Raw genomic sequence first — 26,545 nt, forward strand, 5'->3', positions numbered from 1 at the left:
TGGCATGCAGTAACACAAGTGTGCTTGGCAAATTTAAATTTTGATTATGGGAGTTACATAGCCATGTTAATAATGTCCAAACAATGGTGCTGAGTAGTTTTTAGCCATGTTATCCAACATGGGCTTCGATTGGATTTCCACAGAGCATATTATGAAGCCCATTATCGCCGCTTTATCAGCCGTTTTCGGCCGATAATGCGACGATAATTTTAGTGTTCAGGTTTGATAATATTTCCCTACATTCGCAGGGCTAGGTGATAGGCTGAGACCAGCCTGGCATGTAAAATGGCTGCCGTGCACGACAAAATTGTGGCATTGTAAAAAAGGCAAGTTGGCGCAGACATTGTGTCTCAATAAGGATTCATTCATAACAATGTGGTATTTTATCAAGCCTGTGCGCTTCAATTATCGCCGCTTTATCGGCCGAAAACAACCGATAAAGCGGCGATAATGGGCTTGATAATATGCTCTATGGATTTCCAATCGAAGCACATGCTAGATGTGAAGACATCTAAAATGGGCTTCGATTGGAATTCCACAGAGCATATTATCAAGCCCATTGTCGCCGCTTTATCGGCGATAATTTTAGCGCACAGGCTTGATAATATGCCTCAAAATATTTTATCGCACTGAGAAATTGGTGGTCAACACTTCCTGATTTTCTTCGAATCGAACGTTAACAGACGTCACGCAGCAAAAATTTAAAAAAAGAGCACGCACAGCCGCTGGAACACATGTATCAACATATATGAGGCTCCTCAGCCACTCTCAGAAAATATAAGGGATTAGGATACGTCTCCCGCACCTCCTTATTCCTAGTAATTTAATTAAAACGAAGCACAAAATGGCGTGATTCTTGTGCAGTTTGCGGCCCAGTTTGGTGTTTGGGAAGCGGTTCTATCGTGAAAAATATATATTTTTTTATTTTCCCCAGGGGACCCTTTAAAAAATTCTAACAACATTCCTAGGGGGTCAACTGGGGTATACTTTGCCCCATTTCATTAAATTTCCCCTTCGTTTTTCACCTCTTCTTCTCTCTCGATCCTACCGAGAGATAAGATGGCGGCCGCTCCGGACTGTTTAGAATGTTGACAGACACTGGGGACCCAAGCAGCTTTGCATTGCAAAGTTCCTTTTCGCAGGTGGGAGCGTATTTACAAGAAACTTGCACCATGAAGAACGCTTTCCATTTAAAAAAGAAAAATAACATCATACACAGTCATATGCCTTGATTTGCTATGTCAAATAATAAGAAGGGCATTGAGTTTTTGATGACTGTTATTCATTTACTGTTTGGTAATAGTGGTTAATAACATTTTTTATTATATTTTTCCACAGATTCAACTGCAGATTCTTTCATAGTTTGGAAAATGCCTACAAAAAATAGAGTCAGAAAGGCTCGAAAACATCAAAGACAGCACAGTGATGTTTTATTGCAGCAGTCCTCTTCCCTAAATACTTATCAAAACACCAAGAAAGCTCCGGGTAAGAGCACAAAGTCTTTCTTAAAAAATATTTGTAGTAAAAAAAGTTTTTCTCGCCAAAATGTTTCAGTTCAGAAAAAGAAGAGTAATTTCAATGGAAAGGAAAGACCCATGAAAAATGTTACTGGTAGAGGAAGAGATAACTCTGTGCATGATAGTAGAAGGAACGAACAGTTTAGGGATATTCGACAACGAATGTTCCGTAATCGGATAATAGTTAATTTAATAAAAAATATTAAGAAATGCAAACAGAAAGCGGCATTTAATAAGAAGAAGAAAAATGTAGAGAAAATTATTGATCATGCTTTTGAAATTAAGCGAAAGTTGTTTATTTTGGTAATCAATAGAATTAGGAAACTAAGCAAGGTAATTTCTGATTTCAAAACAAACAGTAGATGGAAGAGAGTAGTAAATCGTAGCTACTTTTGTGAAGTTTTTTCCGGAGAATGGATGCATAGTTCAAGTTCTGAGGCATTTTTTAATGAGGAGAGTTATTTTCAGGATAATGATTTGGTGCATGCAGTTGACATCAGTGGTCGAGCTTATGAAGTGAAGGATGGTTGTCCAGTTGAAAAAGAAAAACTTGTGACAACAGAGACAGAAGAGGCGCTAAGTGATGAGGTTTTAGGAAGACGTCCTAAGGCTCCTGTGTACATTTGGAAGTGTAGTTCTATTTGCAGTGTGCGACAGGTTTCCATCAATTTGATTTGTGATTTTATACGGACATTTAATAAGAAAAGTTTGAAGCAGAAAATGAAGTTGTTGCAAGATTTAGATCCTTGCAGAGTGAGACAAATAACAGGTTTGCGTGGTCATTCACTGGCTTGTCTTTCCAGGAGAGTATGCCAGAGTGTTTTTCATCATTTCAGGATGCTAGCAGTGCATCATAATAAAGTGAGAAAATTAGTGAGAATGTTGTATTATGCAAAGAGTCCAGCAATTATGCTTAAACAATTATGTGCTGCTCTTTTGCATGGTTCTGAAATAGATGTGAAGAATATTTGTGAAGAAATTGAGTTTTGTTACTTTAGTAGTAAAGATGAGAATGTTCAAATTGACCCTGAAGTAGAGAGTAATGTGGAAGATAATGTACAGGTTTCCAGTACAGATTATTTTCAGAAGGAAATTGCCACGTTTCAGATGAAATCAAGTGAGAGGCCTAATTTCACTTGTGTTTGTTGTCGACGCACTTATTATAAGAATCAGACTAAGGTAGTGGATTTATATGCAAAAAGTGAAAGGGAAAATAATAGTGAATGGAAGGATTTTGCCACATACTTGATGGTAGAAAATTATTTTGATTTGGGATCGGATCAACGTGTGTGTACTTATTGTTGTAATAAATTAAACCAAAACCAGATGCCTGCTAGGGCAGTTCATAATAATCTTGAATTGGTTGAGATTCCTTCTGAATTGAAGGATTTAAATACTTATGAATCTATTTTGATTCAAAGTATCCATCCCTTTCAGGCTATTGTAAGAATGGAGCCAAAGACAGGGAAGTTGCCTCCAGCAGATTTACAGAGAGGATTAAAGGGAAGAGTTGTTTATTTGCCTTTAGATTTGAATAAAAACATTAACACAATTGGAGTAGAAGAAGTGGAAGAGGAACCTCTGGTTATCTTGGTTAATGGGGTTCCGACAAAGAATAAGAAAATATGGCAAGATTTAGTGGATGTTAGGAAAGTCAAAAAGGCAACAGTGTATTTGAAGAAAAATAATAAGTATTATAAGAATGTGTATGTTGCAGAAGAGGAAGTAAGTGATGAAGAGGATAGCGATTTGTGTGCTGGGCAAATTGAGAAAGTAGAGGCCTCTAAAAGTGAAGAAATATATGAACATTATAGTGTTCATCCTTTGCATTTCAAGGAAGTCATGGGGAATGCTATTGAGTTGTTTCAAATGAAACAAGCCAAAGGGAGTCCCATTAGTGTTTGGGAGGAAAGTTTGGAAGCTCGGTGTTTCCCACAGCTATTTCCCACAGGTCGAGGAGGAAGATATGATGAGCGATCTCATCAAATTCCTGCGTCTGAATACCGGACTTTACGATTTTATGGAGAAGATCCTAGGTTTCGTCAATGCATTCCCTATTTGTTTCATCTCCTGTTTGAAAGCGATCTGTCTGGACTGTCATATGCAGTGAACCACATTTTAAAAAGTGGTATACAGATGCGAAATATCTCGGCAAGAGACTTTATGCATAAAGTTAATGTCCAAGATAGTATTTTGGATTCTCACTTAATTAATCTCATGGCGTGTCAGCGTGGTACTAATGAGTACTGGTATCGTCGTCATGGTGATTTAAAATGTATGCTGAGGAACTTAGGAACTCCGACATGGTTCCTCACTCTGAGCTGTGCCGAGTATGGCTGGGAAGACTTACTTGAATTTCTACGAGAAGCAAATGGAAATATTGAAAACATTGAATTCAAGACACCTGGAGAACTGTGTTCTTTGGATCCTGTGAATGTATGCAGGTACTTCAATCATAAATTTGAAGCTATGATGTCTTTCATCACAAATAAGAAGAATCCACCTCTTGGAGAGGTGTTGGATTTCTTCTGGAGAAAGGAGTACCAATCAAGAGGTGCTCCTCATATACATATGTTGTTGTGGATCAAGGATGCACCTAAATTTGGAACAGATCCCGATCACTTAGTGATGAATTTCATAGAACAGTATTCTACGTGTGCTGTTCCAAACGCAACGGAGAAGAAAAGCCTAAGAGAACAAGTTCTACGTTTCCAAAGCCATCGTTGTGGAAAGTACTGTCGTCGTAAATTCAGAAACAAGGACAAGTTCTACACCAAATGTCGTTTCAACTTTCCACGGCCGGTGATTTCTAAAGGAAAAGTGAACAGTTTGATGTCTTCACTACGACATAATGTGACGAGGAAATCACCCAAAAATACATACAATTTGAAAAGGAACGAAGAGTCCAAGTACATCAACGACTACAACCCAGTGATTTTGTCCATGTGGAATGCTAACATGGATATACAGTTTGTGGGTGACAACTGCATGGCTGTGGCTAGGTATGTGACATCTTACATCACCAAAAAAGAAAAGACAGAACTGAAGGATATGTGGGAGGACATATCCCATGAAAAGAGCCTCAGCAAGAAGTTGTACAGTTTCAGTCTGAAGATGTTGTCGCATCGAGAAATCGGAGCTTACGAATGTTCAGATCGATTGTCTTCAGCAAGTCTCTATGCCAAATCTAGGAGTATCGTTTGGGCGAGTCTTGGTCTTGCTGCAACGCGAAATCGAGTTCTAAAACCTGTCCGGGAAATTGAGTATTTGGCGGAAAAGGAACCAAACAGTACCGACATTTTGAAGACCAACATGTTGGATACATATTATCCAAATCGAAGCAGTCACCTTGAGAATGTTTGTCTATATGAGGTTCTCCAAAATTATATATTCAAGAGGAACATCAAAGAAGATATTGAGAAAGGAGTGTATGCTGTAATTGGAAGTGAGGGATGCCTGGTCAAGCAAAGAAAATGCCAATTAGTAAACCATCGAAAATTGAGTGGTGACTCTCCAGAAAAAAAGGAGTTTTTCTATTTAGCACTTTTGCAACTTTTCAAGCCTTGGCGTGCAGAAGAGGAACTGCTTGGAGATTTCCTCTGTTACGAAGACTCTTTTAATGCAGCCAAGGAGTCCATAGAATGTCCTGCTTTTACTAAATATCAAGAAATGCTAACTTTGGAAATTGAGCAGGAAGCAACGATTGCAGCCGAGATTGCCAGAGACAGTTCTCAGGACAGTCAGAGTTCTGTTTCATTGAGTCAAGATCCACTTGGAGGACCTATTATCGAAAATGAAGCTGCCACTGCTATGAATGAAGTGGAAAGAGCCATGGCACATGCTCAGGAGGATTCAGTTAACTTAGAAGACTTGGAAAAACAACTCAACGTTGAGCAGAGGAAAATATATGATGAAGTTACCAAGGAAATTGAGCACGGATTAAGTCATGAGAAGAAAGAGTGCTCATGTACGTCGTTGAAGCCTGTCCGACTGTACGTGAGTGGAGAAGCGGGAACTGGAAAGAGTTTCCTCATTAAAGCAATTTCTTGTTATTTGCAGGAAAGGACTGAGTCATCGCTGTCTTGTGTTGTCACCGCTCCTACTGGACTGGCAGCACATAACATTAAAGGTATTACTTTGCATCGTCTACTGATGCTGCCGGTGGAGCATGACAACAAATTACAATACAACAAGTTATCTGGAGATGCTTGCTGTGAAGTTTCAAGAGTCTTGAGGAAAATGAAACTACTTATCATTGACGAAGTAAGCATGGTTTCCAATGTCATGCTTGCCTTTGTGCATTTGAAAATGCAAGAAGTACTTAAAACTGAATATGATGTGTTATTTGGTGGCAAACACATCATTGTTTTCGGAGATCTCCTGCAGCTGACACCAGTAAAAGGTCAACCTGTGTTCAAAATACTCACACATGAAGATACCAGGAAGTGCCTAGGGAGCATTGGCAACGTCAATATATGGTTAAACTTCAATTATGCAGAACTGCATGAAAATATGCGTCAGGCAAAGGATGAAGATTACAAGAATATTCTACAAGATATTAGAATTGGAAAAGTGACCGAGCATGGGAGAGAAGCTTTAAATGCACGATTACTGTCAAATTTATATCCCAAACAAGAGATTGTGCCTGAGAATATTTTTCAGAAAATTACTGAAAAGAAATCCGGGATATGTCTCATGCCAACTCTTGCAGAATGTGCCATCTTCAACAACAAAATGTTGAATTTAGAAAAGCAAGAGATTGTGAAACTTGAAGCTATCGACAAATTAGAGCATATGGGATCAACAATTATTTTGTCAGACAATTTGAAATCAAAATTGGATTCATTAGAGAAGACTATATCTAAAACAGCGGGTTTTGAAAAGACTTTGAATGTGTGTTTAAATTGCCGAATCATTTTGAGAAGGAATTTACATGTAGAAAGAGGTCTGGTAAATGGATCAATGGGTAATGTTGTTGATTTTGAGAAATACAAAAATAGAGATGGAATAGAATTTTTAAGAATTAAATTTGATGGCATTGAGGAAGTACAGCAAATTGGTCGTTGTTCTGCTAGGTTTTTGCTTGTTAAAGACTTATATGTTCGCCGTAAACAGTTTCCTGTCTGCTTGGCATATGCGGTGACAATCCATAAATCGCAAGGTTTAAGTGTAGACTGTGCATTGGTGAATATTGGCAGTTCTGTGTTCAAGGAGGGTATGGCATATGTGGCATTGTCACGAGTTAGAACTTTATCGGGATTGTACTTGATTGACTGTGATGTCACAAACATTTGTGCGGATCTAGATTGTGTTAAGGAATACAATAGGTTAAGAAGAGAGTATGCGCCACATTTGCCTCAATATCCTTTGTTTAAGAAACGTGTGGTAGGCCAGAAACGTAGAAATATCAGTAATAGTAGGGAGGTTGTTGCAAAAAGACTAAAAGTCAATGAACCGAAAGTTGTTAGCAGAAAGAAAGTGGATTCTGTTGAAGATGTTGTCGGTTTTCAATTTGAAAACAGTTCTGGTGTCAACTGCTATGCAAATGTAGTGGTTAATGTTCTCTTTTCACTAGAGAGTTTAAAAGAACAGATTGTGTTCAATTCGGAACAAAGTTTATGCTGCTTGTTGAATTCTGTGTTAGAGAAATGTAGCACTGATCGAACAAAAGTAGAAAGTGTGTCTGAAGTTCGTTATCTGTTAGATGAATGTTCAGGTCAAACAGACTTCTCTGAAAATAATCAGCAAGATTGTCAGGAGTTTTTAATGTATATGCTTGATGTATTGGAAGATGAGGGTGTAGATGTAGATCACCTGTTTGGGCTTTCTTATCAATGGCAGCATGACTGCGAGAACTGTATGGTATCAAGTACTACTAGTGTAGACTCAGAAAGATTTATATATTTAACTTTGCCAGACAGTAAATCAGTGTCCTTTAATAAGCTAGTAAATGCAGGGGATCACAACATGGAGTGTAGCCAATGTAAATGTGATATGATGTCAACATTATTTATACGTAGATATAGCCAGTATGTCATTTTAATGATCCAACGTTGTAGGCCTGATGGATCAAAATTGTCAACTTTAATAAAAAATGTTGTGGCTTCTCAGCTGTCAATATCAGGGAGGACTTTTGTAACTGTAGCAATTATCTATCACGATGGTCCATCAACAACATCAGGACATTATACAGCTTACTTAAAGTCTGGAAACGGCTGGTCATTCTGTAATGATTCCGTTGTAACTTTCAAAAAAAAATTGCCGTTTGACCTTAAAAATTCTTACCTGGTGTTTTTAAAACCAAAATTTTAAGTAGAGGGAATGTAAGTCTGCAATGCTGTCCAGATTAAAAATCCAACTATATAAACCTGATGCAAGTAAGTCTGCTTCATAGTAAGCAGTATCAGTGTCATAGGAAAAGGAGAACATGAGTGACAAAGAAGAGTAAGATATTAGTAGTCCAGGATTGTGAAAATAATCTCAAATATTTTATTTTGGAAAGTTGCGAAAATAGAAAATGTCGGGATTTGATTGGAAGAATTACAAGACTTGCGAATCGCGGCAACATGATTTGGCCTAGTGGAAACATGTGATAGAATGAGAGAAGTTTTTTTTTCTATGTAACATATTTTACGTATCGATGGAGGTTTTCTTTCAGAAAGTGGCAGGCTGAAAATATTTATAGCAGAACAGAGTGGATGCTGTTTATAGGAAATCCTTCGACGTCATTGAAAGTAAGTTAATTTTAAGGAGTTTTGAAATCAGATTTCTTAGGTTGTATGGGTTTTTTAAACACAGTCATTTTGATTGTGTTTTTTTTTCCCCGCTGTTACATGATGAATACCTTCAAGTCACTGATTTAAGTGAAATTTGATACATTCTGAGAACAGCAAAAATAAACCATTTAACATGTATAATTAATGTTATGCTTTTTGTCCTTATGATATACATTTAGAAATGTGAGGTACATATGGGTAAGCTGAGTTCTGTAAATATCAATTTTAATGCTTACAGTGCTGTACTTCTGGGTACTGTTTTTTTTAAAAAAAAGAAAAGAGGCCTCACCTCAAAGAAAGCTCTTGAAAGCACACATCTTATTTGCATCCTAAAACAATCATTTTAAATGTTAGACACAATTTTATGATGGTTTTACATCTCTTTTGCGCTGTTATGGCATCACTATTGTGAGACATAAGCAATGCAAAAGAAGCATCATATTTCAAAATAGGCCTCATTTCATCAGCATGAAGATACTGTTTTTTGAAAATAAATATATTTAGGATTGTGTAGGGGTCGTAGAGAAGTAGAGGTTTCTATAAGTGTCAAAGTTGTTTATAAAGTGTTTCTTCTTGAACCTTTTCCCTTCTTTTTTCTAATTTTTAAATACATGTTTTAATATTTTTGGAAATGTTTGTTCTCTCTTTTACAGATTGAATGTATGAAAAATTTTCTTTAAAAATTAACAAGAATTATAAGGTAAATGTTTTCTCCTTTTTTAACCTGTATTCCACTGCTGATGATGTCACTGACTATGTTATGAATGATGTAATAAGTGGGCATATCTGTTATCTCGTTAAAAAAAGGAATAGTAAGTTTAAGGATAGGAAACAGATAGTTATGTTACAAAAAAGACAGCTATAGGACGTAAACAAAAAAAACTGTTACTCGCAATCCACTGCTGATGATGTCACTGACCATGTCAAAAATAATGTAATATATGACATGATCAGAAGTGAATTGCGGGTCACAGTATCTTTTCTTTACTCCCTATAGCTGTCTTTTTTGTAACATAGCTGTCTGTTTTCTTTCCTTATACTTACTGTTCCTTTTTTTAAAAAAACATTTTTTGGTGCGCTCAAAGTTCGCGTACCGGTGTGCGAACTGGGAGCGAACTAATAGAAATAGAGGTTGGCAGAGTTCAAAGAATTCTACCAATTTTTTTTAATAATGGGGAGGTAGTTCTGAAAAGAACTTTTTTTTTCTTTTTGTTGTTTTCAATTTTTTTTATTAGTTTTCTGAACATTTTTTATATTTTTTTGTTTTTTTCTGAACATTTTGTATTTTTTTTTTTGGGGGGGGGGGAGGGGGGAAACAAAAATGATTCATCGAAGAGGGCTCAACAGGAGCAACAAAAAAAAGAAGAATTTATTTTTGGGGGCGTTTTGGACATACATGATTTTGGATGGCTCTAATTATAAGAGTTATGCTACTTTCGCGGTAGCATAATATTTGATTGCACCTCACACAAACTTGTTTCACTTCCCCCATGTCCATTTGAATATTTGGGATCAGCTCCCTTGCTTCAGGTCCCGTAACTTCTGGCACAATCGATCTTCTGGCTATTGCTGGTGAATTCTGTTGTTCGTCTCGAAGCTGAGCTGCACTATAGTTATTTGGGTGCCACCTGCTCATGTGTCTGTGCATAGTGAAATTCCCATAACTATATTTTTTGTCCGTGCCTCTAGAAAGACGATCATCACAGATTCGGCAAAAGACATACCTGGCGTTCACTTTCTTTTGCCCTGGTGGAAATTAAAAAAATTGCCAAATGTAATTTTCCGTCCTGTTGTACCTCCTGGGCTCCTCAGGCAAATATTCAGGCTCTTCCTCCTCTTCCTGCTCTTCCTCTTCTTGAAAGATTGGTTGAGTTGGTGGTCCTTTCTTTCCATGAGGAGGTGGAGGTGGTGGTGGGGGAACACTACCAGAAGCAACAACAGAAGCCATTTCTCTGGATTGTACAAAGGTCTTTCTCTCACCAAGATGAAAGTCAGAGTGAGGAAAGAAGGAGGGGTTTTCATCATTTGGGAAAAGCCAAAGTTGTAAACCAATGAAAAGTGTTAATTTTAGATCACATGACCTAGTATTACATCATTAGGAAACCAAAAGTGAAATGAACTAATGAAAAGTGTTATTATCGAGTCACATGACCTGCTGTCTTTACGTTTCGCGCTTTGCGCCGCTATCCAATCCGCTTCCGAGTCCGCTAACTTGGCGCGTCGGATAACGTATTACGCGACAACGCAAAACGTCATGATAACGTAACAGTTACGCTTAAGGAACGATTAGCGGCTCGCGCACCAAGTCGCGGCTTTGAATTCAGCTAACGGGAAGCTGACCAGTTCGCGGACTAGGAGCGGAACAAATTTTTTTTTTTTTTAAAATGTATAAAAAACATGTACAATATATTTTATAATTTAAAGAAGAATACATTTTACAGATAGAAATATTAGCTTTCAAAAAACCATTGAAATTCAATGAAAAAACCATAGGTTATAGTCCATATATAGTTAGGAATTAGCATTTACAAAACCTTATTTTACTCGCATAAAACGATTGAAATTCCATATATAGTTAGATGCGCTAACTATATATCGCGCACCCGCAATCCACTGCTGATGATGTCACATATTACATCATTCATGACATGGTCAGTGACATCACTGATGACATCACTGATGACATCTCAAATGACATCACTGATGACATCACTGATGACAACACCCAGTGACTGTATGTTTCTGTAAAGTTAAAATATGTCTTACATATTGAAGAATGAGTGGATGTATAAGTGTCTGGATGAAGGATTTAGTAGGTGCATGACTGACTGTATGAGTGAGTGATTAAATGTGTCTCACTGAGTGCATGGGTTAGTGACTAAACTGTCTTAATTTGTGCATCATTATGTCTGTTGTTCTGTAAACTGTTGCATGTGTTGATAAGTAGCTATATGAGTAACTATATGGGTTATTGATTGGTTGCCCAAGTATTTGTATGGGAGACTGAGTGTGTGTGTGGGTGGCTGGGAGGTGTATGACTCTGTGCATAGATGTGTGAGCAGTTGATTCACTAGATGTATGGTTTCAAAAGTGCATGTGGAAACAGCTGTATGGGCGGTTGACTGTGTGCATGAGTGTATTGGTGAGTGAATGGATATCTCAGTGCTACATGTCAAAGTAAGTACATATGTAAAACACAGTACATGTGAGAGTTGACATATATAAATAACTGTGCATAAGAGCCAGTGAATGTGTGAGTGGCTGTATGGATCATTGTGAACTTGTATCAGGGATTGTATAAGAGAGTAAATATGTGTTAGTATATGTTTGAATAAGTAAAGTTTGTATAACTGTATAGTTGAGGAAATGGAGGTGTGATTGATTCTTTGCATGACTAACTAGGTGTGTGAGTAACTCCATGGATGAGTGACAGTCTGTGAGTGTCTGTTTACACTGATTGTATCTAAGGTTATATTAGAGTCTGAAGAGGTTCATCGTATTATCACATGAATGATATCATCAGTGATGTGATCAGTAATGTCAAATGAGATGTCATCAGTGATGTCATCAGTGATGTCATTTGAGATGTCATCAGTGATGTCATTTGAGATGTCATCAGTGATGTCATCAGTGATGTCACTGACCATGTCATGAATGATGTAATATGTGACATCATCAGCAGTGGATTGAGGGTGCGCGATATATAGTTAGCGCATCTAACTATATATGGAATTTCAATGGTTTTATGCGAGTAAAATAAGGTTTTGTAAATGCTAATTCCTAACTATATATGGACTATAACCTATGGTTTTTTCATTGAATATATATATATATATATATATATATATATATATTACCTACTGGCAGTCGCCAGTAGGTATATTTAGTTAGGTCCTAGTTACCATAAGAAATTCTGAACATTATATTGGGAATAACTTTGGGGCCGATTGAATTTTCCTTAAATTTGCCTCGCTGCGCTCCGCTCCTTCCCTGAAAGTTTCGGGGGAATTCGTCAAGCGGGGGCCGAGAAAAAAGGGGGGCTCGAAATGTGTTTTCCCCATGTTCATTTCCATAGGGACATTCTGACAAGGCTACAGCTCTAACGGCTGAACGGAATTACACCAGATTTGGCAAAATGGTAGGGACTGGTATGGAGCAGTGCCTATTGTATGTTTGGTGTAAATCCCTCCAGTAGTTTATGAGAAAATTGAATGTGAAATTGAGTCCAATGCAATTTTCCATTGGACCTTTAGACACAGCTACAGCCCGAATGGCTGAATGGAATTACTGCAAATTTGGCAAAATTGTAGAGCCTGGTATGCAGAAGTGCCTTTTGTATAGGTGGTGAAAATCCCTCCAGTAATTGTTGAGAAAATCTACTTTTTTCAAATTATATATCTATGGGCGGGACATGGTGCGCGCATGGGCATGCTCCGCCCTTGCACTGTCCTTGCACGTGCGCGGACCTTTGCGTGCACGCACGGAATTCTGATTGGACGTCTGTCAACATTCCAGTCAGTCGAAATGAGGAAGTGTTGTCCGCCATCTTGTTTTTGTGTCAGATGAGAGTGGTTGTAAACAGAAGTGTAAAAGTTGACAAGGAGGCAGGGTAGAGATTCCTTAGCCCCCTAGGTTTTGTCATGTGGTCTGTAAAGGACCCCGAAGGTTGAAAAAAATAAAAATAAAAATGTTTAAAACCGCGGCTTAAAAAGACAAAAAAGAAATACATTAAAATAACAAGTTTCAGTCTTTAGATGTTGGTGAGTGCAACATTGAGTGATGACTCTTTCACCTTCGGGTGTTGGTAGGTGTTTTGTGGAGAATTAGTATGGTAATTGGTAGAGAGCATTAGGGGTAGGTTGAAGATTATGTGAGTTTGAATGTGTTGATAATTTAAACCAATTAAAATTTTACTTTGGTTTTTATTTTGTGTGCGATGATATGTGATTGGCTGGGTATTTGAATGTGTATGAAAAATGAGAGGGAAACACAGCCATTTTGAGATTTTAGTGTTTGAGGTATAATTCTGAGGTGTGAGATTGAGACAGATTTTACTGTACAACAGTTTTCTAGAAGGTGAGTTGTTAATTTGTAAGGAGAACTCTTTTGTTCACTTTAAGTTAATAGGAAAAATGTTTTCTGTTGTTTATTTAATGTTTTTCTGTTATACTTATGGATTGAGTAGGGCAACATCAGATGCAGTGCTTTATATTTATAATTCTTGCTTGATACTATACACTGTCCAGGGAAATACGGCCATTTTGTTACTATAGTGTCTGAGGTACTTTTGTGTGGAATTTTTGGTGTTCAATTTCTGGTGAGTGTTTTACACAGTAGTAACTCTTCTTATAGATTTTAATAGTTTTTCTCTGCCCTATGGCCCTCTTACCCTGCAACATCTCACTGTCTTTCTCTTTCTTTTAATAGTATACTAACTTCAATAATGGCTGAAAATGAAGTGTCATTTGACATTGAAATCACAGCAACGTTTATTAATTGTATAGATGAACCAAATCATGAAGAACATGAAGGAGAATTTTTGGATGAAACACTGGACATGGAATTAATGGAGTGTGTAGACATTGGTGCGTTGGATGAATCATTTCAAGACACTTTGATGGATGAAATTTCTAATGAAGAAATGCTCCAAGTTCTTTTAGATTTTGAAAATTCTGAAAAATAAATTTAAATTTATTAATGAAACATTTGTTTTAATTTTTTATACTTATTTAATTGTTATTTATGAGGTAGTAGTAAAGTGATACAATTTTGTGTCCTTCATGTCCTGCATCCTTTCTTTTACTGACTGTCTCTGATTCACTAGTTTACAATATAATTAAGTATATAGAATAGCAAGTGTGTTTCACCAGAGTAGGAACTCATGACCGCCTATGCCAATTCTGACCACACATTGAGAAAGGAAGGAATCATGTGAACAAATCTGTTTCTGCTTTCCTGAAAGACTACAGTATAGATTCAATATACCATAATAACTTGCATTACAACCTTCAAGGTATCTACAGAGGAGACGATGTCCATTTTTATTAATTATTATTTTTTTTTAATTCCAATAGGTCTATGCACCGTGAGTGCTCGGTGCATATACGTTGCGCGAACCCTTTCGCCGCCATTTTGTGGTTTCAGAAGAGAGTGAAAAATATAACTTAAAAATGTGGGAAGGGGGTAGGGTAGACTGTCCCTGACCCCTTAGGTCTTCTCAGGGACTCCTAAGGTCAAAAATAATGCTTATTTTTTTTAAAAATACCAGAAAACACGATAGGTCCGCGCACGGGGAGTCCTCTGTGAGTGCTCGGTGCGCGGACCTCGGTAAAAGTTAATTTAAAAAAATGAAGTTAAAAATCATATTTGAGTGTTTACATGTTAGTTGGCTCTAAAAAGAGCCGTTGTGTTCATTGTGTTTTTTTTGGTACATACAAGTAAGTACCAATGCAGAGTCTGATGTTACAGAGAAAGACTTTGTTTCCTTTATCAGTGAAATGTACACCATCTGTCCTATAGATGCCTTGCATGTTGTAACGCAAGTTGTTGTGGTATATACAACCCATTCCATATTCTCTCATGTATGCAGAAACAAATGTATTTACATGTTTCCTTGCTTTCTCAATCTGCGGACAAAATTGATTGGACCAATTCCATTTTTGCCTTTGGCATATATTGGAATAAACAAAGGCAGTCTGAGGAAAAAGTGACATCAAATGTCCAAAGATGTCTTTCAATAGCATTTCCAGACCAACCCCAGTCAAAGTGCATAAGTCATTTCCACCACAGTGCACAATTGTGAGGTCAGGATGTGGGAGATGCATGAAGGATTTCACCAATGGTATCAATTGTTGACATCTCAATCCTCTCTGTCCAATCCATAAAATATCCACATTTGGTAAATCAAGGTTTAAAATTCCTCTGTTTATTGCATACCTTTTAGACCAGAATACAAAACTGTGTCCTACAAACCATACTGAAAGCATGTTCAAGGCAGGTCTGGTTGTACTCAGATGAGGGCTGTAAATGAAATGGCAGTTGGAAAGCTTGCAGTTTAGAAAAAAAAGAGGAGGATATTCACTGCACTTGAAGCTTAAGAAATGATTGGTGCTTTCTGAAAATGCAAAAGAGCATATTAGGGTGTATAGTTTTGTTTTTTAAAAGAAGCAATTCTAATGGTTCAGAAAAGGTCATTGAAAGGAACATTGCACATGATTAGCTGTTATATTGAAAGCTTTAACAACCTTGATGAATTCATTTGCAACATATTATGATGAACTTTTAAACTCTGTTATTCCTTGAGTGGGAGTTACCATGGTAACTGGTTGAATGAGCAGTAGGGGGATGGGTGAATATTATGTGAGTTTGAAAGTGTGGACATGTAGAACCAATTGAAATGTTAGTTTAGTTTTGAAATAGTGTGGGAAGACATTTCATTGGTTATGAGCAGAAATAAGTGAGAAGAATGAGTGGGAAACTGCCATTTCTGTTTCCAGTATCTGAGCTGCAGTTCAGGGATTGTGCTTAAGAAAATTTGGTGTGTGTTTCACACTGTTCTACATCTTCAAAAGCGATTTTAAAGGTGAGTAATATAGAGAGAGTGCTGTTTGCAGTATTTGGAAGCATAACAAGCATATTGGGCTTCATTACTGTTGTGTTTTGAAACTGAGTCAGGTTTCTGCATTGTAGTGAAGTGCTCATTTAAATGGGTTGTGCTCTGTGTGTAAAATGATTTTCCTTGCTAAAGGTTTTTTGATAAAATGTGTGGATAAAAGATTTTTGACAAGGGTCACACTGTGTGTGTATGTGAATTAAGGAATTATATTTTCATCTTTTTCCATAATGTTAGCTGTGTGTGTTAACAATTTCTATCTTTTAGTTTACAGTGTAGACTTCTTTTTAAAGTATTTATCATGCTTGGATTCAATGCTGGTATAGAGATAGTGTAATGGTTTCATTGGACTTTTAAATATGCTCTTTTTTACAAGCGCGTTGTGCAACCTTTAATATGGGTGGAAGCAGTGAATGTATGGAGAGGGATAGGAATAGCAGATAGAAAACCTTATGACATGGTGTGGGAGATGCATAAAGGATCTCATTAATGGCATCATTTGAGATGGAATATAAGATAAAGAGGGGCAAATTTACAAGCCCCTTGCGCAATGTTTGACATGGATGCAAGCAGAAAATGCATGCAGAGTAACAAAATTGCCACACAGACAAGAATATGAAATGTCTTGAGAGATGCTTAAAGGGTTTTTCTAATGGCATAAATTGAGATAGAATATACAAAAAGAGAGGTATATTTACAAGGCCCTTGTGCAATGTTTGACATTAATGCTGGTATAGAGATAGTGTAATGGTTTCATTGGCATATTTACAAGCCCCTTGCGCAATGTTTGACATTAATGCTGGTATACAGATAGTGTAATGGTTTCCTTGGCATATTTGCAAGCCCCTTGCGCAATGTTTGACATTAATGCTGGTATAGAGATAGTGTAATGGTTTCATTGGCATATTTACAAGCCCCTTGCGCAATGTTTGACATTAATGCTGGTATACAGATAGTGTAATGGTTTCCTTGGCATATTTGCAAGCCCCTTGCGCAATGTTTGACATTAATGCTGGTATAGAGATAGTGTAAAGGTTTCATTGGCATATTTACAAGCCCCTTGCACAATGTTTGACATTAATGCTGGTATACAGATAGTGTAATGGTTTCATTGGCATATTTACAAGCGCCTTGTGCAATGTTTTCCATTAATTCTGGTATACAGACAGTGTAATGGTTTCATTGGCATATTTACAAGCCCCTTGCGCAATGTTTGACATTAATGCTGGTATAGAGATAGTGTAAAGGTTTCATTGGCATATTCACAAGCCCCTTGCGCAATGTTTGACATTAATGCTGGTATAGAGATAGTGTAAAGGGTTCATTGGCATATTTACAAGCCCCTTGCGCAATGTTTGACATTAATTCTGGTATGGAGATAGTGTAAAGGTTTCATTGGCATATTTACAAGCCCCTTGTGCAATGTTTGACATTAATGCTGGTATAGAGATAGTGTAATGGTTTCATTGGCATATTTACAAGCCCCTTGCGCAATGTTTGACATTAATGCTGGTATAGAGATAGTGTAAAGGTTTCATTGGCATATTCACAAGCCCCTTGCGCAATGTTCGACATTAATGCTGGTATGGAGATAGTGTAATGGATTCATTGGCATATTTACAAGCCCCTTGCGCAATGTTTGACATTAATGCTGGTATAGAGATAGTGTAAAGGATTCATTGGCATATTTACAAGCCCCTTGCGCAATGTTTGACATTAATTCTGGTATGGAGATAGTGTAAAGGTTTCATTGGCATATTTACAAGCCCCTTGTGCAATGTTTGACATTAATGCTGGTATAGAGATAGTGTAATGGTTTCATTGGCATATTTACAAGCTCCTTGTGCAATGTTTGACATTAATGCTGGTCTAGAGAAAGTGTAATGGTTTCATTGGCATATTTAAAAACCCCTTGCGTAATGTGTATTCTTGTCTGTGTGCCAGTTTTATTACTCTGCATGCATTTTTTGCTTTCATCCATGTTAAACATTGCGCAAGAGGCTTGACAATATGCCTCTCTTTTTTGTATATTGTATCTCAATTGATGCCATTAGTAAAATCCTTTACACATCTCTCACACCATTTCATATGGTTATCTATCTGCTATTCCCATCCCTCTCCATACATTCACAGCTTCCACCCATTTAAAAAATTGCACAAGTTACTTTTAAAAAAGGAGCCTACTTACAAGCCAAATTAAACTATTAGCACTATCTCTGTACCGGCATTGAATTTAAGTATGATAAACACTTTAAAAAGAAGTCTACCCTGTAAGCTAAAAGATGCAAATTGTTAGCACACATAGCTAACATTATGGAAACAGATGAAAATATATTTCCTTAATTCACATACACACTCAGTGTGTTCCTTGTCAAAAAACTTAAAGCCAGAGATTTCAACAAAAAATATTTAGTATGGTAAATCGTTTTAGACACAGAAAGTGAGATGAGTAAGCATGGGCGGAAAATCCGTTCCGCTCGCGGATTTTGCGGATTTTCGGTAAATTCGCAATCCACGAACGCTCGCGAGTTTACCGAAAATCCGCACATTCGCACGCAGCAGATTTTTTTTTCTTGGTGATACAATTTTGCGGCGTGCGGTGTAAGTTCGCAATTGCGAACATGTAGGTGCGGCGGGCAGCAACAATCTCGCACTCGCAAAATTACAAAATTTGCAATTCTGCACAAGAAATCCACTAGCAAGCAGCATAGACCTTCTGAAAATGATGATTTTTATCAGAATAACTCCTCAGGTAGACATTTGCCTGCCCTTTTTTGGAGTTGAGGCCTTTTGACTTTCTTTGGATCACTTTTGGATTAGAAATAAACTATCACAAGTAAGTTTGTTGGCATTACATTTGCTGTTCTGCAGAAAAACGAGTTTTGCTAAACTGAAACACTCAGCAGCAGGTTCAAAAGTTCAAATTCATCATTAGTAACCATTCTCTGTAGTGCTTCCTGACTGGGGCCCCTCCAGAGTTCAGTTGCTAGTTGCAACAATTGTATGACCCTGCTCTGACCCTCACAGCCGGATCATAGAATAGCTACAAGTAGGCCACGAAGGTCCTGGAAAAAAAAATTGCACTGCAACAGAAGGCAAATTACAGATAAGGAAGCAGGTGCAGACTGGAATTTTAAAACAGAGACACATTAATAAATCAACCCCAAATTAGTTCATGTCAGTTGAAGCAGGGCAGGTGTGCTTGCTTTTTCCCCCCATAATCTACAGTGATGATGATGAACTAGAGGGTGGCATTGATGTACCAGAGGGTGGCACGGGTGAAACAGAGGGTGGCAGTGTTGAAACAGAGGGTGCTGTGAACCTGTGATGATGAACTAGACGTAGAAACAACATAGTCGCGACCGTTGCGTGCCGTCAAGTAAGTTCACAATCGCGAACTGGTACAAAATCCTCGCGAACTGGCAGAAACCCTTGCGAACACAAAAAAAAAAATCCGCAAATTCGTGAGAATTCGCGGATTTTGCGGATTGCGAGTTCGCAAATTCGCAAAATTCGCGAACGCCAGATTCGCAAAATTCGTCCATGCTTAGAGATGAGACACACACACAAACAGACAGATGGTGTAGGCAGATATTGAGATAACACACATACAAACAGAGAGATGGTGGAAGGAGAGAGTGAGATGAAGCATGGAAAGACGGAGATGGTGCAGGCAGAGAGTGATATGAGACACACAAAGAGAGATGTGAACTAGTGTTTATATTGTATAGTTAATGTAATTGCTATGTACTATGTTGGTAGTGGTCTATAATATGTCATATTTTTCTTTTCAACAGATTGTAAATATCTACAGAGTCAATTCAATTCAATTCAATATCAACTTTATTCAGTAGTTTTGAAAAAACACCATAAAAGTTCAGATAGAATAAAAACACAGTTACAATTGTATGAAAAAAGGGTTAAAAAGATTATTAAATGTACATTTTGTTTAAAAAAAAATACATGGAAGTAAGAAGTGCATCACGATTTCATTAGGGCAAATTTTTCCCACATGTGCAAAGACGTACAGTTTTTCTGTTATCTCAGTCCCTTCGTTAATATGTATAAGTGATGTTGTTCGAGGTTATAAATTTGTGCGGTGGCGTATACAGAATTTAAGGTAAGATACAATCGCTTTCGCATAGTTTTCATTTTCCAGGAATTGTAGTGCCAAATACGCTGGGCGACATTGACGGAGACCCCAGAACTTCAAGATAGGGAGTATCCAGCGCTTCCGGGGCTCGCTATAGAATTTGCAGAATAGCATTGTGTGTATCGTTGATTGTGGCGATACCAAATCACAAGGGCACATAGAGGTAGTAGAAGTCCTGACATTTCGCTCAGGAAATGCAACTAGTAGATGGAACAAATCAAGTCTGAAGCGGGTAAGCAGCATTCTTTCAAACTGTGTTATTTTGAAATTTAGGTAAGGTTCAGCAGAGAACGCAGTCTGGACTAGCAAGGAATGTTGGACTGATGGCTTGTGGACCTCGGATAATAAGCGTAGCTGACGTAGATGAGTTAAACACTCCCTTTTTAAGGTCTTTTTAGGGATTTCCTCTATCAGCGATGGGTGGTCAAAGTATTTCCTATATCCAAGATCTGTCAATAACGCTTTGACGTACGACAGCCATTTGATTTTCTTAGCGTGGTCTAGCGTTAAAATATCTTGTATAATCGTCCTGGTCAAGTGGCATTGCTCGGTAACCCATATTCTGCGCCACAGCATTATTGGTTGTAGTTTTATGATGTCAGTGATGTAGTCAATGCCCAGCTCAGAGTGGCAGGCATAGGTGGAGCAGGTTTTGGGCACCGCCAGCAAATATCTAAGGAAGGAGTTCTCTATTGTTTGTATTGAGTCCACGTTTTTAAAACCCCAAATCCCCGCCCCGTATGTTGCAGTGCTTACACATTTTGCATTTTATATTTGCACTAGTTCTTTAATTGGTCTCTGCCCCAATCTCTGCGAGAAGGTTTTTAGTGATGATGTCTCTCGGAGGAAAATCAATTTTCTTGTATTAATGGCTGGGGTCCATTTGAATTTTTCGTCAATGACAATCCCTAAGTAGGGGTAGGTTTTAGTCCTGTCCAGGTGTTCGCCCTGCGCCATTAGCTTCCTGTGTCTTACATTTCTTTTCTCCCCTGCGTGCATTGTGTACATTTTTTTTGCGTTTAGTTTCAGGTTTAAACTTGCCATAAAATCACAGTATCTGTTCAGGGCCATTTGTAATTCGTTTGATGTTCTTGCTAGGATAACAGCATCGTCGGCATATAGAAGTGCTGGTATCTGCCGACGAGCTGTTGCCGGGAGGTCCTTGCTGCCTTGTAGCATGGCAGCCTCTAGGCCATTCGTGTAGAGGGTGAATAGGAAGGGGGCCAATACGCACCCCTGCCTGACCCCCTTTTCCACTCTGAAGAAGTTAGTGAGCTCGCCCTTTGTCCCAAATCTTACCCTGCCAGTGGTGCCTGTATATAGTTCGCGTAGGAAATCCACAATTGGCGTAGGAACGCCCATTTTCAAGATTGTATTCCACAGCATTGAGTGTGCCACGCAATCAAATGCTGCGGAAAGATCGACATAGGCCATGTGGAATGAGGACCCTTTGGCGTCCAGGTATTTGCTCGCCAGTAGGGACAGGTTCAGGGCCTGGTCAATTGTTCCTAGTCCCTCCCGGAAGCCATATTGTAGATCGGAAATAATTTTGTGATCTATGGCCCACTCCTGGAGGCGGTCAAGTAATATTCGTCCTGCCATTTTGCCTAGGGAGTCCAGTAGGGAGATCGGCCTGTAGCATGTTGGACTATTTCGATCTCCTTTCTTGAAGATAGGTACCAAGGTTGATGTTTTCCAGGATTCCAGGATACCTACTTCAGTGGTGGCGTTCAAGACGTTAGTTAGTAGCGGGGTCCAAAGATCTGGGAGGTGTTTAAAAACGTCAACCGGTACGCCGTCCGGGCCTGGTGCTTTGGCTGTTTTTGAAGATTTTAAAGCTTTTTGGACCTCTTCATGGGAGAAGTGAAGATTTAACGGATAGACAATATGTGGCAGAGATTCAGGCTGATCTGTGTCTTCGGTCGGGTCTTTGGCAAAGACTTTGGTAAAATGGTTCACCCATTCGTGTTGGCTTATAGCTACGTCAATTGATGGAAGGTTGGATTTCTCTGTTAGGAGTGGGGAACAAACTATCTGCCAGAACAAAGCACTATCGTTAAGTTCCGAGCTTTGGATCAGTTTTGACCATAGTTCAGCTTTTACTTCCTTTTTCCTGTTTTTTAGGGCGGCTGTATACTCTTTTCTGAGTCTGATGATTTCGACTCTGTCCTTATGTTTACTGTTCAGAGCTTCCTTTAGGCGTGTAGATGCTTTAGTACATGCTGTATCAAACCATCCTTTCTTCGGTTGGGGCCTTTGTTTGTGCTTTTTAGTCAATTCTTTTTGTATGGTTGTTGTAATTGATCGAAAGCTTACTATAGTTTCACTAGGGTGGGTGGTGGAGTCCAAGCAGTTAATAATATCCGTTTGGTTATTTGTGACAATTTTTTTTGTTGTGGCTTCTTTATCAATATTACCCCACTTCAGTGTAAAGCCATTCAAAGAGCCTAGTTCTAGATCGCTTTGATTTAGAGTGGTCAGAATGTCATATGGCTTATTCTTTGTTCTTTCAGCAAGGACCATGGTAATGGGGAAATGGTCACTTAAAGGGTTGTTAAAAACCTTAAAATCTTCTACGATGGATCCTATGGGTGATGAGATCAGTATGAAGTCAATTATGCTTGTTAAACCTCTTCCCTTGAATGTGGGCTGAAATTGAACAGGTGGGTTCTTTATTTCGTTAGCAAATTTTAGTTCTAGTTCAGCCATGAGTTCATTCATTATTTCCCCCCCATTAGAGTGTGTAAAATGCGTGAGGTTTGTATCGGACTCATCACTAATACCACATTTATTGTTGTCACTATTACTGCATAGATGTAAGTTGAAATCTCCGCCCCAAATTGTTATGCATGCCTTTTTGATGTGAATAGTTCGTTGCTTTTGTATTATTGCGGAGATCTCTGGGAGTAGCGTGTTCATAGCAGAGTTGGAGAGGTTATTATAAAAGTTTATAATAAGGTAAAGTCTTTGTTTGGTGACCTTAACTGCTATGATCTGAAAATTTGTATCTAAACTTATGGGGATTATCTCATCCACGGAAAGGGTGTTTTTGATATAAGTAACTAAGCCTCCGCTATTTCTGCCAGAGGTTGATTTCGTCGCAGGTGACCAAAAAGTTTTAAAGCCTAGTATATGTATAGGCCTTATGGCCCACGTCTCCTGAAGACAGATACAACCGCTCAAATTGATCTGGCTTAGGAAGTCGGGGTCGATCTTCTTTGCGGAAAGACCTGCGATATTCCAGAAGGTAAAATGAAACTGCAAAATATCTAAGATAGAGTCAACTGGATTGCCTGTATTAGCCCTCCGTTCGATGATTTCCTGATTAGTTTGGGTCGGTGTTACAATTGTAATGACTTCATGATGGATTTTTGAGCACTCAGGTTTAATGAGAGGAAGAGGCAAATGCGTTGGAGTTATTGCAAGGGTGGGATATGAGTTAGATGATGAAGTTGGGTTCGTTTTGGGTGATTGTGAGAATTCCCCGATATTGTAAGGGTTGGAAAGTCAATCGTTAAAATCTAAACCAGAAAAGGCATTAAATCTGTTATATATTGGGATGTTAAAGGAAGTAGCTAGCGGGGGAACTGGTTGTCTCCATCGATTATCTCCATTCTCTTGATGGGGAGTATCAGAGAGATAAGGATGGGTAGGTGGGGGTATGGCCGTTTGGCTCTGATGCCACTGGACCGAGCCTGTTGGGTATAGAAACTTTGCCACTGGACCGAGCCTGTTGGGTAAAAAAATCCGCAAATTTGTGAGAATTCGCGGATTTTGCGGATTGCGAGTTCGCAAATTCGCAAAATTCGCGAACGCCAGATTCGCAAAATTCGTCCATGCTTAGAGATGAGACACACACACAAACAGACAGATGGTGTAGGCAGATATTGAGATAACACACATACAAACAGAGAGATGGTGGAAGGAGAGAGTGAGATGAAGCATGGAAAGACGGAGATGGTGCAGGCAGAGAGTGATATGAGACACACAAAGAGAGATGTGAACTAGTGTTTATATTGTATAGTTAATGGAATTGCTATGTACTATGTTGGTAGTGGTCTATAATATGTCATATTTTTCTTTTCAACAGATTGTAAATATCTACAGAGTCATAATAGATTATGCCTACCAATAACCCCAAACAAAGACTTTATAAGCAAGTTTTATCAATCAAGAGGACTCAATTAGAAGATTCATCCAGAAGACAATCTTCAGAGAAAAGAAAAAATGCTCCTGGTAATGCACCTGTGTTTCCTGTTTTTTTGCAGGATAACTTGAATGGACTCTTGTGCAAAGGGTATTAGTTTCTGGCAACAAATGCATTACATCATCAAATTTTTAAGTTCAGGTGGGATATTTGCAACCATTGATGCTTGCATTGGTGGTGCTGTTGCTTCAGAAGAAGTGCTGGGAGTAGAGCCCTGCTCCTCTGATGATCTTTTTATTACAGCTTTACTCCAATTGTTTGGGTGTATATTCTGGATATGGCATTCCATGCTATAAGTTCCAAAGCTGTACTGTTTCTGTGGATTCCCTCTTGAAAGAACTGTCTGACAGATTTTACATGTGACAAAAGGTGCATTTACCTTTTTCTCTCTTTCTGTTTTTTTTTAAATTTCAGTACTATAGAGTCTCTCTGTGTTCTAGGGGTTTCAGGAACAAACCCTTCTGAAGATGAAGTAGAAGAATGACCTTTTTACACAAAATAATTGTTGCATCTGTGGTTCCTGTTCCTCTGCAAAATTACAATGGACTGTTGTCTGAAGACTACCAATTTATTGCAATGTATGCATTGCATCATTACATTTTTCAGTTTGTGGCTGAATGTTTGCCACCATTGAAGATGGCATTGGTGTTACTCTGGTTCTTGCTGTAAATGTACTAGTAGAAGAGTCCTGCTCCTGACATCTTTGCACCACAGCTCTACTCCAATTGTTGGGGTGTATATTTTTTACATGGCGTTCCATGCTGAGGGTTCTGAATGAATATTTCTTATTAGGATTTCCTCTAGATAACACTGTGTCACAGATCTTGCAGGTGACCAGTGGTGCATTTACTTTCTTCTGATGTTCTGGAAAGCTGAAAAACTTCCAGACTAGAAAAAAGGTATTGCTTCTCTGAAAGCCAAAGAAGAATGATCAACATGGGAGGGGTCTTTCAAGAATTAGAGTTGGAAGTAATACAAACCAATACAATCTTTTGTTATAAAGTTATATATGTTGTTTAAAAGTTTAAAATAAACATGTTCTTTATTATCCCAGTTAATATGTTCCTTTATATTGTACAATGAATATGTAGATATAATGACTTACTACCCTCATGAGATTTATAATTGTTTTATTAAAGTTATATATGTTGTTTTAAATTTTAAAATAAACATGTTCTTGTTACAGCTTATAGGTTTATGCTGTACCACATCCTTATAGTTTTGCAGTTTGACATTCAGTATGACAAACTTTTACATACAAACATAAAAATGTTGTATATTTTTTTAACCAGTAGAGGTTGTTGTAAAAAGAACTGTTTGGTATGCACCCTTACAAGATTTGTAATTACCTAAATAAAGTTATATATGTTTTTTAAAAGTTGCTTAAATAAAGTTATATATGTTGTTTAAAAATTAAAATAAACATGTTCTTTATTATCCCAGATAATGTGTACTTTTATATTGTACAATGAATATGGAGATATAACGATAAAACTTTCGGGTGTAAAAAATGAATTGCTGTGTACATGCACATCTGTGCATGTACATTTGTGCCATGTGGCAGACATACATGTTGTATGACCATGTATGTGTGACATGGCACACAAGTCAGAATCAGGGGTGCAACAGGCTGTCAAAGTGATAACCTGTCCCCTTTGACAATTCGGTTATTTTAACGAATCAGTATTTACTGATTCAGTAATTGCCATTGATTCCTATGGGCCTCAAGAAGATTTTAAGGACAAACATATTTATTATTACAGTGCACCTACCAAACATATTCTAACTGAGTATTAGACAAATGAAGCCTGGGTAATTGTAAAACTGCAAGAGTTCTATGAGTGTATCACTCTATAACATCAACAGTACTGCCTCTGTGATTACCAAACATAAGGCACTGCCTAGGACCACCGAGGCTTCAGGGACTAGCAAAACCCACCCTGCATATTTAAATAAAGCCCCTGAGTGAGGCGATCCCCGGAATTCAGTTGGCCTCAAACAATTATTAAACAATTTCAAGAATGTGGTGCTCCCCTTCCACGCCTAATTTACATATGACATTAAGATCCCCAGTCCTACAGAGACCCCGCAATATAATAATTGGATTGGCCATGGAACATTACCCACCAGGGGCTTCATTTAAAAGAACGGGTGAGACCCCGCTTTTTTTTGTTTGTTTCTTCATTTCTCTCCATTTTTACCATTCGCATCCCCTCTATTAAAGGGATACGTGGTTTTCCTCCTCTTGCTTCAAGTAGTCGTACAAGTATTTGCTATCAC

Source organism: Lissotriton vulgaris, chromosome 5, assembly GCF_964263255.1.
Source record: "Lissotriton vulgaris chromosome 5, aLisVul1.2, whole genome shotgun sequence".
Taxonomy (NCBI): Eukaryota; Metazoa; Chordata; class Amphibia; order Caudata; family Salamandridae; genus Lissotriton; species Lissotriton vulgaris.